The 13,471-nt window shown below is 41.7% G+C and overlaps 1 protein-coding gene across 3 annotated transcripts in view; it reads right to left on the bottom strand.

The window, feature by feature from the left end:
- Nucleotides 1–13,471, bottom strand: part of npas2 (neuronal PAS domain protein 2) — a 290,102-nt gene that overhangs the window by 243,790 nt on the left and 32,841 nt on the right. The window contains exon 1 of one of the 3 annotated variants that reach the window (XM_072595562.1): nucleotides 3,071–3,122. The exons of the other annotated variants lie outside the window; for them this stretch is intronic. The gene's annotated coding sequence lies outside the window, so the exon portion shown is untranslated. Of the gene's footprint in view, nucleotides 1–3,070; nucleotides 3,123–13,471 lie in introns of those variants that run through there. 3 annotated transcript variants of the gene reach the window in all.

Here is a 13,471-nt window from a genome sequence, read left to right as displayed (position 1 = left end):
TGACTATACCAATCCCATTCTCCAGCTTTCGGCCATTAGCTTGGGAGGCTTTGGCAATGCAAGTGAATATCTAAATAGCGCTTAAACGTTTCAAACGTTTCTAACTCAACCACCATTTCAGGTTGTGAGTTCCCAGACTTCAACCAGCCTCTGAGTGAAAAGGTTTCCTTTCAACTCCCTCTCTGTCTTCTATCTCTTACCTTAAAACTATAGTAACTGGCTATTAAACCCTCCACCAGTGGAAAATATGGCTTCCTATTGTTATGGACTAGGCCAGACCAATCAAAACATTCTTAAGCAGGCAGCCCCAGAACCATAACTTTGCAATTTGCAATTTGCTTCGGTTAAGTGTACAGTGAAAATTACCTGGAGGAAGATAGCTAGGTTGACTCCTAGATTTTAAAACAGACAAAATTTTATTCACAAAATTACACAATGAAACACAAAGAACCAAATAAAGAACCCCTACAGAACTCAGCCTATCCAACTAGACTTAATTATGCTGTTCTGAATATCCACAACAGTCCCATGGAACAAATGTTTACAGGTTGAAGTTGAAGGGCAGAAAGAAAGAGAGAGAGTTTCCACACAACTTCCTGTTGAACTTCTCACCAGCTCAAGACTGAACTAAAAACTGCCCAGCTCATCTAGAGAGCTGACCACTCCCCTTTCGTTATACAGGTCACTTCTAAAACATGACCACTTTGGCCTGAAGCCTCATCTGTTTACATATAAACAAAAGGCCTTTCAAAATCCTTTTCATCTCTGGACCAAACCAGACTGATCGGAGTCTGGCCTGCTTTATTAACCCTCTGAAAAAAATCAAGGACAGAGTCTCCTTGAGCCAAGGAACAGCTTTTAGGAAAAAAGGGACTAGCTTTGTGACACTATCTACTCTGTCTATACCCCTCATAATCTTATACACCTCAATCATCCTTCACTGCTCCAAGAACAACGACACCAGCCTCATAGCTCAGGCAGCATCCAGGCAAAATTAAAGTTGATATTGCTGGAGAAACTCAGCAGATCTGACAGTATTTGTGGAGAGAAAACAAACTTAATGTTTTGAGTTTCTTCAGAAATCTTCTCCTCCCTGTCTAGTGCAATCATATCTTTTCTACACCATGAACCCCAGAGCTGCATGCAATACTCTAGTTAAGGCCCCACCAGCATTTTATACAGTTCTAGCACCAACCCCTTGCTCTTATATTCTATACCTCAGCTAATAAAGGCAACAATCCCATACGCAATCTTAACCACCGTAACTATCTCCCGAGCTACCTTCAATATTAACCACTGGGTGGCACGATGGCTCAGTGGTTAGCATTTTTGTCTCACAGCACCTGGGTTCAATTCCAAGCTTGGATGACTGTCTGTGTGGAGTTTGCACACTTTCCTTGTGTCGGTGTGGGTTTTCCCCATAGCCCAAAGATGTGCAGGGTAGGGTGGATTGGCTATGCCATGTTGCCCATCACATCCAGGGATGTGCAAGCTAGGTGGGTTAGATGGGAACTGCAGGGGTAAGGTATGGGTGGGATGTTCTTCAGAGGATTAGTGTGGACTCAATGGGCTGAATGGCCTGCTTCCACACTGTAGGGATTCTATGATTCAAGGGTCAGTGAATATGCACACCAAGGATCCTCTGATTTTCAGCACTTTCCAGTGTCTTGGCATCCATCGTGCAATCCTGGCCTTGGTTACCCTCCTCAAGTGTACAAATCTCACACTTTTTTTACAAAATTCCATTTGCTGTGATTGTACACACTGGACCAGTGTGGCCAAGTAAAACAGTTGAGATGTTGTGTCATTTAAACTCACGTAAAGGGTTTTTAAGTATCAACATGTCAGGAGGCTTTTGTTTAAACAAATGAATTTGTGCTTGAACCAAATCCTGTGACTGAGCAATATGGTTCTCTCTAAAATTCTGAAGTCCAAGAACATTGTAAGAGGATGAATGGGAACAGAAATTGCTGTCCTAGGCCCTTCCTTCTATGTCACGATTTCATAACAAATTGAACTAACCGTTGCTAAAAATGCAAACATCTATTATCAGAAGCATTGACTTGATGCACAAATGATTTGTAGCTTTCTAATCTGCCTTTCCCAAACTGTCCTCCGTGTATGAATGAATTATAAGTTGAATCGGAACTCAATGCAACAACTCCCCAAGCTGGACCTCATCACCCAGGGAACTGTGAATGTAGCTATGCCTTTCATTACTAGAGGAAATATAATCCAGGCCTAACATTGTCATTCAATAACATGCAAGGCTGGATAGGCTGGGACTTTTTTCACTGGAGCGTTGGAGGTTGAGGGTTGACCTTATAGAAGTTTATAAAATCATGAGGGATATAGATAAAGTGAATGGCAGGTGTCTTTTCCTAGGGTGAAGGATTTCAAGACAAGGGGGGCATATTTTTAAGGCCAGAGGGGAAAGGTTTTAAAAAGGCATGAGGGCAGTTTTTCTTTTACACAAAGTTCATGTGTGGAATGAACTTCCAGAGGAAGTGATGGAATCAGGTACAGTTAAAACATTTAAAAGATGGTTGGATAAGTTCATGAAGAGGAAATGTTTGGAGGGATATGGTCCAAGTGCAGGCAAGTGTGACTAGTTTATTTTGGGATTATGATTGGTGTGGACTGATTTGACGGAAGGATCTGTTTCCTTGCTATTTGACTGTATGACTCTGTAAAACCTCTACTGCATAGAAGAGCAATGGCAACAGATGCATGGATACCCTACCACCTCCAACTTCCCTTCCAAGCCACACTTCACTTTGACCTTGTGCTACATCTCCACTCCTTCACTGTCACGGGGTCAAAATCCTGAAGTTCTTTCCTACAGTGCTGTGGGTATCCCAACAGTCCAAATACAGCAGTGAGTCAAAGAGACAGCACCTCAGCACCTTCTCAAAAACAATTGGGAATGGGCAAGAAATGCTGACATCCATTCACATTTTGTGAATAAATTTGAATCAATAAATAAAGTATCTCTAGCTGCTTGACAGGAGTATTGTAATGAAAACATTTGACAGTCACATGAACAGAAAGAATTGTGATTATACCGTACCTTTTGTGATCACTGAAAGTTCTGAAGCACTCTACAATAAAGTACTTTTGACGTGTGGTCGAGAGTGTACTGTAAGAAATACAGTAACACAGTTACTAAGCTACACCCAATAAGGTCACACAAACAAAAGGAAACAATGATCAGATAATCTGTTTCTGTGATGTTGATCAACAAATAAATATTATGGAGAGGCAATGGCCTTGTGCTAATAATGTTGGTCTGTTAATTCAAAGACCAGTTAATGTTCCAGGGACCAGTGTTCGGATCCTGCCATGGTGGATAGTGAAATTTGAAACTATCAAAGATGTGAAATTAAGAATCATGGCCATGAGTCCATGTTGGGCAAAAACCCACCTGGTTCCCTAACGTGCAGGTAACTGCCATCCTTCCCTGGTCTGGCCTCTATGTGACTGCAGATCAATAGCAGTGTGGTTGACTCTTAACCTCTCTCTAAATGCACCCATCCTATGAATGAATAAAAATTACCCAGGGATGACTCAGATATAAATAGAGATGTGGGATCTCTTACATCTACCTAAAGGGCACAACAGAGACTTGAATTCACATCTTATCTGCAAAAGAAGCCAAGGCAAATCTTTTTCACACAGCAAGTAGCAATGGTCTGGAATGAGCTGCCTGGAAGTTGAGGCATGTCAAGAGGTCTTTGAATGTTTATTTCAATAGAAACAATGGTTATGGGCAAAGACAGGAGGATGGCTCTAAGTCAGAAAGCACAATCAGAGAACTAGTTATGATCTGATGGGCCAAACAGGGTCCTTCTGCAATTTAACAAATCCATGGAGTTCAAACGTACAGCTTTTGGAGACAAGAGTATCTATTAATAAGCCAAACGTGATATAAGGTGATATGAGGGCATCAGGGCAAAAGCATGATTAATGAATTAGGTCTTAAGGAGTTTTTAAAAGAGGTAGAAAGAGAGAAATGTTGAGGGAGTGATTTCTAGTACTTAGGCAAGTGAAGGTTTATACTGCAGGATACTAGCATTGCCAACACTTTTGATTTGATGTGGCCAACCCCACTTGGGTAGACTATCTGTCATCAATCATTCTTACTGGTATTAATCTAAGCTACTGATATCAATTGGGGGAACAATGTCCACACATATGTCTTCAGCAGAAGGTAGAATCAATCTTGATAATTGGTAAAGGTTTATCAGAAAGCACTAGTCATCTAGTTACATCACACCTATAATACATGATAGTTTCTTGTGAAATATCAGGCTCAAATTAAGACTACATACACACTGTTGTTGGTTACACTGACATAGCATTGGAATAACTTACACCAAACACTGTGATCCTTGGTCCAACACTTCATAGCCCCTCCCAGGAACAGAGCTTCAAATATTTTCTAATCAACCTGTTCAGAGACATCATTATACACTGCTGGAGCAGATGGGACTTGAACCTAGTCCTGGCTCAAAAGTAGTGACACTACCACCTTCCTGAAGAAGGGCTGATGCCCGAAACGTTGATTCTCCTGTTCCTTGGATGCTGCCTGACCTGCTGCGCTTTTCCAGCAACACATTTTCAACACTACCACTGCACCCAAAGAGGTCTGAAAATCCAGATTTTATTGAATTCAAGTTGCATAACCTACAATGATGCGGTTTGATTGATTGATTGTCACGTGTACCTAAGTACAGTGAAAAGCGTTGTTTATGAGCTGTACAGGCAGGTCATAGTAAACAAGGATCATAGGGTGTAATAGAAAACAAACTAGACAGAGGCATGCAAGTCAGAATTAAAGTTTATAAGTGTAGAATGATTATAAGAAATGTTAGAGTTAGAGCTACTGTAGGGAGCTCACAAGGAGCCACATGATGTCGGTGCTATCTTGTCTGGAACCCATGTCCCTCCCTCTCTCCCTCCACAGCATTTCCACCCAATACAATATTGAGTCAACTGCATTAGTAGTCCAGTGACATTACCACTACACCACAACTTTCCTCTGAACAACAGTCCTTTATACATTGATGGGCAGAGCTTATTACATGGCTCCCATTAAGCCGTCCAGATACTAATTGCCTTATACCAAGTGGTGGAACAATCAAAGCTGCAATGTTGCTGAAAGTCTCTTCATATTTAAATTATCACATCTCTAGCATCATATACAATTTCTTTCCTTCATACAATTGAATTCAAAAACTGTTTCATCAGAGAAACACCCATGTCAGTAACATGCCTAACAGGTTGTGAAGCAATTCACTGCATCATATGACTCTCATTGAAATTGACTGAATGTACAGTATCGATCAGAATACGTTGTAATCTGTTAATTCTTTGATCGATCGACTTTGAATATTCTCAAAAGAATGCAAACATATGCAGTGCTAGAGGTTGTCAGTTTATTCCTGAGGCTGATTTCTGTTCACCAGCTGCATGAGACAAATGCTTTCAAACTCTCATAAACTTAGATTCTTTAATTGAGACTTTAGAACACATCTCAGGGGATTTTGTATGGGAATCCGGGAAAAATGCTTCAAATGTTTTAGTTGTGTTGGAATGTGGTGATTTAACTGTGATCACATAACAAAGTGCAGCTTGACGATCCAATCTGCTGAACGATTCTGTTAGCGATATTAAAGAAAGACTTACATTTCAACATCATGGATTCAGTATCTTGCAAAGCATTTGACAACCAATGAGGATCTTTTGCCCGAAACGTCGATTTTACTGCTCCTCAGATGCTGCCTGAACTGCTGTGCTCTTCCAGCACCACTAATCCAGAATGAGGATCCTTGACATGAATATTTATCATCAAGAATTTTGGACTAAAATAAGGAGATCTATGAACTCATCACGTTTTCTACCACGCAAGGTTGTGGTAGCAATGTCATTGAAGTAATCTGAGAAAGAAATTGATTTCCAGAAGCTAAAAGTGGCAAGTGTATGGGGAGAGCATGGGTGCATGGTATTGAGGTACAGATTCATTTTGATAATGCAGGTTTGATGAACAGAGTGCAGGTTTAATGACCAGTATAGCCTACTCCTGCTGAAGGTTTCTATGTAGTTACTTTTTGAAACTGTAGGAAAACATGGCAGGAAAAGGGAAAGAGCAGTTTCACATAAATGACAATGGGACAACGACTGGAATCTATCCTAATCATCTTGGCTGAGGGACAAATACTAGTCAGGCCATTAGGGACAATTCCCAACTCTCCTCCAAATAGTGACATGGAATCTGTTACATTCATCTGAGAGGATGCTGGGATCTTGTTCTAATGGGTGATCCAAAATGCTATGTAAATTCAAGGTTGAGGTAGACAGATTTCTAGTCAGTAAGGGAATAAAGGGTTATGAAGATGAGGCAGGGAAGTGGAGTTGTAATGATCAGATCAGCCACGATCTCATTGAATGGCAAAACAGACCCGATGGGCTGAACGGCCTACTTCTGCTTCTACATTTAAAGTTCTTATCTCTAGATCCATTTGATCTACAAAACTGTGATAAAGATTCTTAAGCATTTAGCTAGTAGCTATTATAGATAGAGTCATAGAGATGTACAGCATGGAAACAGACCCTTCGGTCCAACCCGTCCATGCCAACCAGATATCCCAACCCAATCTAGTCCCACCTGCCAACACCCGCCCCATATCCCTCCAAACCCTTCCTATTCATATACCCATCCAAATGCTTCTTAAGTGTTGCAATTGTACCAGCCTCCACCACATCCTCTGGCAGCTCATTCCGTACATGTACCACCCTCTGCATGAAAAGGTTGCCCCTTAGGTCTCTTTTATATCTTTCCCCTCTCACCCTAAACCTATGCCCTCTAGTTCTGGACTCCCCGACCCCAGGGAAAAGACTTTGCCTATTTATCCTATCTATGCCCCTCATAATTTTGTAAACCTCTATAAGGTCACCCCTCAGCCTCCGACGCTTCAGGGAAAATAGCCCCAGCCTGTTCAGCCATTCCCTATAGTTCAAATCCCCCAACCCTGGCAACATCCTTGTAAATCTTTTCTGAATGCTTTCAAGTTTCACAACATCTTTCCGATAGGAAGGAGAGCAGAATTGCACACAATATTCCAACAGTGACCGAACCAATGCCCTGTACAGCCACAACATGACCTCCCAACTCCCGTAATCAATACTCTGACCAATAAAGGAAAGCATACCAAATGCCCTCTTCACTATCCTATCTACCTGCAACTCCACTTTCAAGGAGCTATGAACCTGCACTCCAAGGTTCCTTTGTTCAGCAATACTCCCTAGGACATTACCATTAAGTGTATAAGTCATGCTAAGCTTTGCTTTCCCAAAATGCAGCACCTCGCATTTATCTGAATTAAACTCCATCTGCCACCTCTCAGCCCATTGGCCCATCTGGTCCAGATCCTGTTGTAATCTGAGGTAACCCACTTCGCTGTCTACTACACCTCCAATTTTGGTGTCATCTGCAAACTTACTAACTGTACCTCTTATGCTCGCATCCAAATCATTTATGTAAATGACAAAAAATAGAGGGCCCAGCACCGATCCTTGTGGCACTCCACTGGTCACAGGCATCCAGTGTGAAAAACCACCCTCCACCACCACCCTCTGTCTTCTACCTTTGAGCCAGTTTTGTATCCAAATGGCTAGTTCTCCCTATATTCCATGAGATCTAACCTTGCTAATCAGTCTCCCATGGGGAACCATGTCGAACGCCTTACTGAAGTCCATATCGATCACACCTACCACTCTGCCCTCATCAATCCTCTTTGTTACTTCTTCAAAAATCTCAATCAAGTTTGTGAGACATGATTTCCCACGCACAAAGCCATGTTGACTATCCCGAATCAATCCTTGCCTTTCCAAACACATGTACATCCTGTCCCTCAAGATTCCCTCCAACAACTTGCCCACCACCGAGGTCAGGCTCACTGGTCTATAGTTCCCTGGCTTGTCCTTACCACCCTTCTTAAACAGTGGCACCACGTTTGCCAACCTCCAGTCTTCCGGCACTTCACCTGTGACTATCGATGATACAAATATCTCAGCAAAAGACCCAGCAATCACTTCTCTAGCTTCCCACAGAGTTCTCGGGTACACCTGATCAGGTCCTGGGGATTTATCCACCTTTAACCATTTCAAGATATCCAGCACTTCCTCCTCTGTAATCTGGACATTTTGCAAGATGTCACCATTTATTTCCCTACAGTCTATATCTTCCATATCCTTTTCCATAGTAAATACTGATGCAAAATATTCATTTAGTATCTCCCCATTTTCTGTGGCTCCACACAAAGGCCGCCTTGCTGATCTCTGAGGGGCCCTATTCTCTCCCTAGTTACCCTTTTGTCCTTAATATATTTGTAAAACCTCTTTGGATTATCCTTAATGCTATTTGCCAAAGCTATCTCATGTCCCCATTTTGCCCTCCTGATTTCCGTCTTAAGTATACTCATACTTTCTTTCTACTCTTCTAAAGATTCACTCGATCTATCCTGTCTATAGCTGACATATGCTTCCTTCTTTTTCTTAACCAAACCCTCAATTTCTTCAGTCATCCAGCATTCCCTATAGCTACCAGCCTTCCCTTTCGCCCTGACAGGAATATACTTTCCCTGTTCTGAAAGGCAAGTAAAGTTAACCTTTTACTCTTTTCAAAATGCTTCATTTATCTAGTAATATTAAACTCTTTAATTCCACTTCCATCACTGCCCCAACTCACACCTCTTTTGCCTCAGGTGTCAATTTCAAACGATATTCTCAGCTCTCTTCAGTGACATTTAGATATGTTGCTCCATTATCATTGTCTTGGAGGGTAAGAGTAGATGTGGATTTTCAGGAGTGCTGGTTACTGGGCTGTATAGCAGTGAAGACCAATCAAGGACCAACTGATTGAAGAGGCAACTTTCAGGCAGTTATATTGTCACTGCCCATGGGTAAGAAATATTCTCTTTCATGTCAATCTGTGCTTCTCTGTGAGGCAGGTATGAATGTGTTGAATGAAAAGAAGAATGAAGAGCAGTCTGGAGTTAAGAGAATGGAAACCTCCCTTCTACTGCTGGAATGGAAACTTCACTTCAGTTGCGCATTTAGTTTGGTGTGAGATTGCTCCTCTGCTGACATGACTATCTCTGGAGATTAATCAGAAAGTAGAAATGCATTGATATCAATAGGAAATAGACTTTTGGATTAGGATCTGTAACAGGTTCCTGTGGATCACTGTCTTCTTCAGCGAGATAAAATTTGATGTTGGCAGGACATGCAGAGTACAGACAGGGGTTACCATTGACCAGAAACTGCACTGAACGTTATGGTTACAGGAGCAGGTCAGAGGCTATAAATCCCACAGCGAGTTACTCACCTGTTGACTTCCCAAAGCGTGTCCTGCATCTAAAAGGCACAGCTCAGGAGTATTTTGGAATACTCTCCACTTGCCTGGATGGGAGCAGCTCCAACAACATTGTAGAAGCTTGACACCATCCAGGACAAAGCACCCTGTGGTATTTGCACCACATCCACGAATATTTAACCCCTCCACCATTGACACTTAGGAGGTGTGCACCATCTATAAGACCCATTGCAGAAGTTCACTGGGACTCCGTAGACATCATTTTCTAAATCACAGCCACTACTTTTGGAAAGGACATAGGGTGGTGGACACCAAAAGAGAAAATGCTAGAAAATCTCAGCAGGTCTGGCACCATCTGTAAGGAGAGAAAAGTGTTGATGTTTCGAGTCTAACTGACCCTTTGTCAAAGCTCTTTTCTCTCCCTACAGATGCTGCCAGACCTGCTAAGATTTTCCAGCATTTTCTCTTTTGGTTTCAGTTTCCAGCATCCACAATAATTTGCTTTTATAAAGGGTGGTGGGCATATGGGAGATACTACTACCTTCAATTTCCCTTCTCAGTCATTCACCATCCTAACTTGAAAATATCATAGAATCCCTACAGTGTGGAAACAGGCCCTTCGGCCCAACACGTCCACACCGACTCTCTGAAGAGTAACCCACCCAGACCTATTCCCCTACCCTACTACTCTACATTTACCATTTACTAATGCACCTAACCTACACATCCCTGAACACTATGGGCGATTTAACATGGCCAATTCACCTGACCTGCACATCTTTGGACTGTGGGAGGAAACCGCAGCACCCGGAGGAAACCCACGCAGACACGGGGAAAATCTGCAAACTCCACACAGTCAGTCACCACAAAATGGAATTGAACCCCAGTCCCTGGCACTGCGAGGCAGCATTACTAACCACTGAGCCACCCGAAATACGTCATCATTCCTTCAGTGTTGTTGAATCTAAATCCTGGAACTCCATCCCTAATGGTATTGTGGGTAAACCTACAGCACATGGACTTCTGAGTCTGAGGAAGGTAGCTCAAAGTCTCCTTCTCAAGGGCAACAAGAGATGGGTATTAAATGCCATCCCAGCCAGCGATGCCTATAACTAATGAATAAATAAAAACACGTTATCTGCCTACTATTCTTAATCTCAGTTAAATGTTTGGACTGGCAAAATGTTGAGAGCTTAAGTTCTGCATTTTCTTTATCATTTTACACTTAACAGAACTATCATCATTCTATAGGCGATCTCCATCATTAACAAGGGCCTTTTTTTCCTTAATAACAATGTGGGAGATTGATGTTTTCCCCCTCTAGTTTATTTTATCAAACACAAGGTACACAAGGTCTTCCATTATAGCAGGGTGTTTTCCTCAAACAATAATTTCCAGTCATTCTTGAGCCCTGAATGTTTCAGTAGAAGAGAGACATTTTCCTCTATGTTTCAGTAGAAGAGAGACATTTTCCTCTATTAGGGTATATTCTTGTTGAGTTAATTGTGTCTGCCTCTGCTTAGAAGGTGTGAAAATCTTTGTAATCTGTCCTGTCTTCACCTCATTGCTATGTGGATGCTAATGGCTGGGCTTCTACATCAGTGTGACTTTCAGGTAGTTAGATTGCTCCAACTCTTGTATAATTTTGATCTGTTCAAACCCCTTTTGATGTTAGTGGTGAAACTTCTCCAAGGTGCTCCTCACCTATGGAACATCTACAGGTTGGGCCTCTATGTGTAAACTGAAAAGCTCTTAGAAAGGATCCATGGCTTACTCACTCCAGCTGCAATTTATGCAGATTAATAATTTCTGAATACTAAATATTGGTCCGATCCAATTTATACTTCAGGGCATGCTGTTCACTGCAAAGCTTTTATTAGCTGCTTGCAGTTATTGAACTACCACTTAATGGGCTGTTTCCTGATTAGGTGCATCTTCTCTGAATGTGTCAGGTTTCGGTTGATGGTTCTTATGCATGATTGTAAAGTTGTGGTGCACACAGTTGACCTTTGAAAATGCAAGTGAGCAACATCCACTCTGTCTGAAGCTTCAGAGTCCGTGAATGTACGTTGGAGGCCTAAGGCCTCTTCCGGGCATGATCAAAGGTCCCTTTCTTACTTCTTCTTCATCTCCCCAGATGTTATGGTCACTTTTATGGCTCCAGAAAAAGTTTGAAGCTTTTTTTAATGTTCATTTGAATTTGAAGCCCTTCTTGAGCTGTTTGCCCTAGAGGCATAGGGGTATCTTCTATTACCCTAATGCTCAGCCTACAATACCAGCAGGTCCTTGAGCTGAGTTGTAACTTTAGCAAGGTCCTGCTTGTGTGTGGAGTGCAGCTGATGGTCTCTTCCCGCTTGCCTGCACCACTCCAGCCTTCAACGTGGGCAGGAAATTCTTCATCTGTGATTGGCACTGCTAGTGCTGTAGCTCCATGTCATCAGTGGAACATGTAGACAGTTTGACCTCTTTGTTACCTTCTCCTGCAAAGGGATGATTTTCCTCAAAGGAGACAAGAGACCTCATGAACAGAATCCAAAAGAACAGAAATGTATCAAAAAGCATAGATACATCTTTGTCTGTATCTGATTTAAAATTAGTTTCCTTGCTATTAGTCATGATATTGGCATGCCAGAATTTGTCGCATGATTCACAAAATTTAAGAAGACCAAAGCCTGCATGGAGTCTATTATACTCCCCGAAAATAATTCATCTTGCTTCTCCAAAGCCTGGGCACTTGTAGCCTTCTGTGGTTTATTATTCATTTTCTGTAAACATACTTCTGAGATGGTTTCTTCTTTGTAATACTGGTTGAATCTGGATCCTGTTGTTGTGGTCCCTTAATGGCATCGACCACATCCTAAATCTTTGCACACTTCCCACGGAGAAACCTCTGGAATGTGCAAACTTCACACGGACAGTCACCTGAGGCTGGAATCAAACCAGATCCCTGGTGCTGTGAGGCAGCAGTGCTAACCATTGAGCCACCACACCACTTCCTACTTGCAGTCAGTTGTCCACTTTTAATAGAGATGTTGATTAGTTTTAAATTCAAAGCTTAATGCACCTCATTGAAGTGGGATTTGGGGCAATGGTAATGAAGACGATAAAGACAGAATCACTGGGATTAACTTTTGCCCTACTGTGGAACCACTGCATTTGCTGCATGTCACTGCTGTTTCTCATTGTAACATTGAAAGCTGTTACATTTTACAAATAATGTGTTAACCAGCACTAACATATTGCTAACCTCATTGAAGTGGGATTTGGGGCAATGGTAATGAAGACGATAAAGACAGAATCACTGGGATTAACTTTTGCCCTATTGTGGAACCACTGCATTTGCTGCATGTCACTGCTGTTTCTCATTGTAACATTGAAAGCTGTTACATTTTACAAATAATGTGTTAACCAGCACTAACATATTGCTCACTTGGTTTCAGATACTTGATGAGCTAATGCTGAATACATTTGTGATAGTTTTAACATTAGCTATTCTCAAACCATCATTTTTTTCTGACTTTTGTTCTATGACATGGATATGCGCTAACACTAAGCTTGTATTGACATCACTTGTTCCTTATTTCAATCTATCAGCTTCTGTGCCCGTATTCACAATGTTATTATTCACTAGAAAGTTAACTAGATTAATTCCAGAGACTCTGTTTAGAAGGAGAGATTAAGCAGTTTTGGCCTATACTTGGTAGTTTAGAAGTATGAGTGGATATCTGATTGAGACATATAAGATGCCAAAGGGATCTTAGTGGATCAGAGTAGCTGTAGAAAAGATGTTTCCTCATCATTTTTTTATTATTCATGGGATGAGGACATCGCTGACTAGGCCAGCATTTATTGCCTGTCCCAAAATGCCCAGAGGGCAGTAAAGAGTCAACCACATTGCTGTGGGTCTGGAGTCACATGTAGGCCAGACCAAGTAAGGATGGCAGTTTCCTTCCCTGAAGGACATTAGTGAATCTTGTTGGGTAATGTGGGGCAATCTAGAACGAGAGGTCATCGTTTTAGGATAAGGGATAGCTGAGTTAAAACAGAGACAAGGAGAAATGACTTCTCTGAAAAGATCATGAATCTGTGAAGTTT

The sequence above is a fragment of the Chiloscyllium punctatum genome, chromosome 25 (genome assembly GCF_047496795.1).
Source record: "Chiloscyllium punctatum isolate Juve2018m chromosome 25, sChiPun1.3, whole genome shotgun sequence".
NCBI classification, from domain to species: Eukaryota; Metazoa; Chordata; class Chondrichthyes; order Orectolobiformes; family Hemiscylliidae; genus Chiloscyllium; species Chiloscyllium punctatum.
The sequence above is the reverse complement of the archived record's forward strand: the minus strand, read 5'-3'. Positions and strand labels throughout refer to the sequence as shown.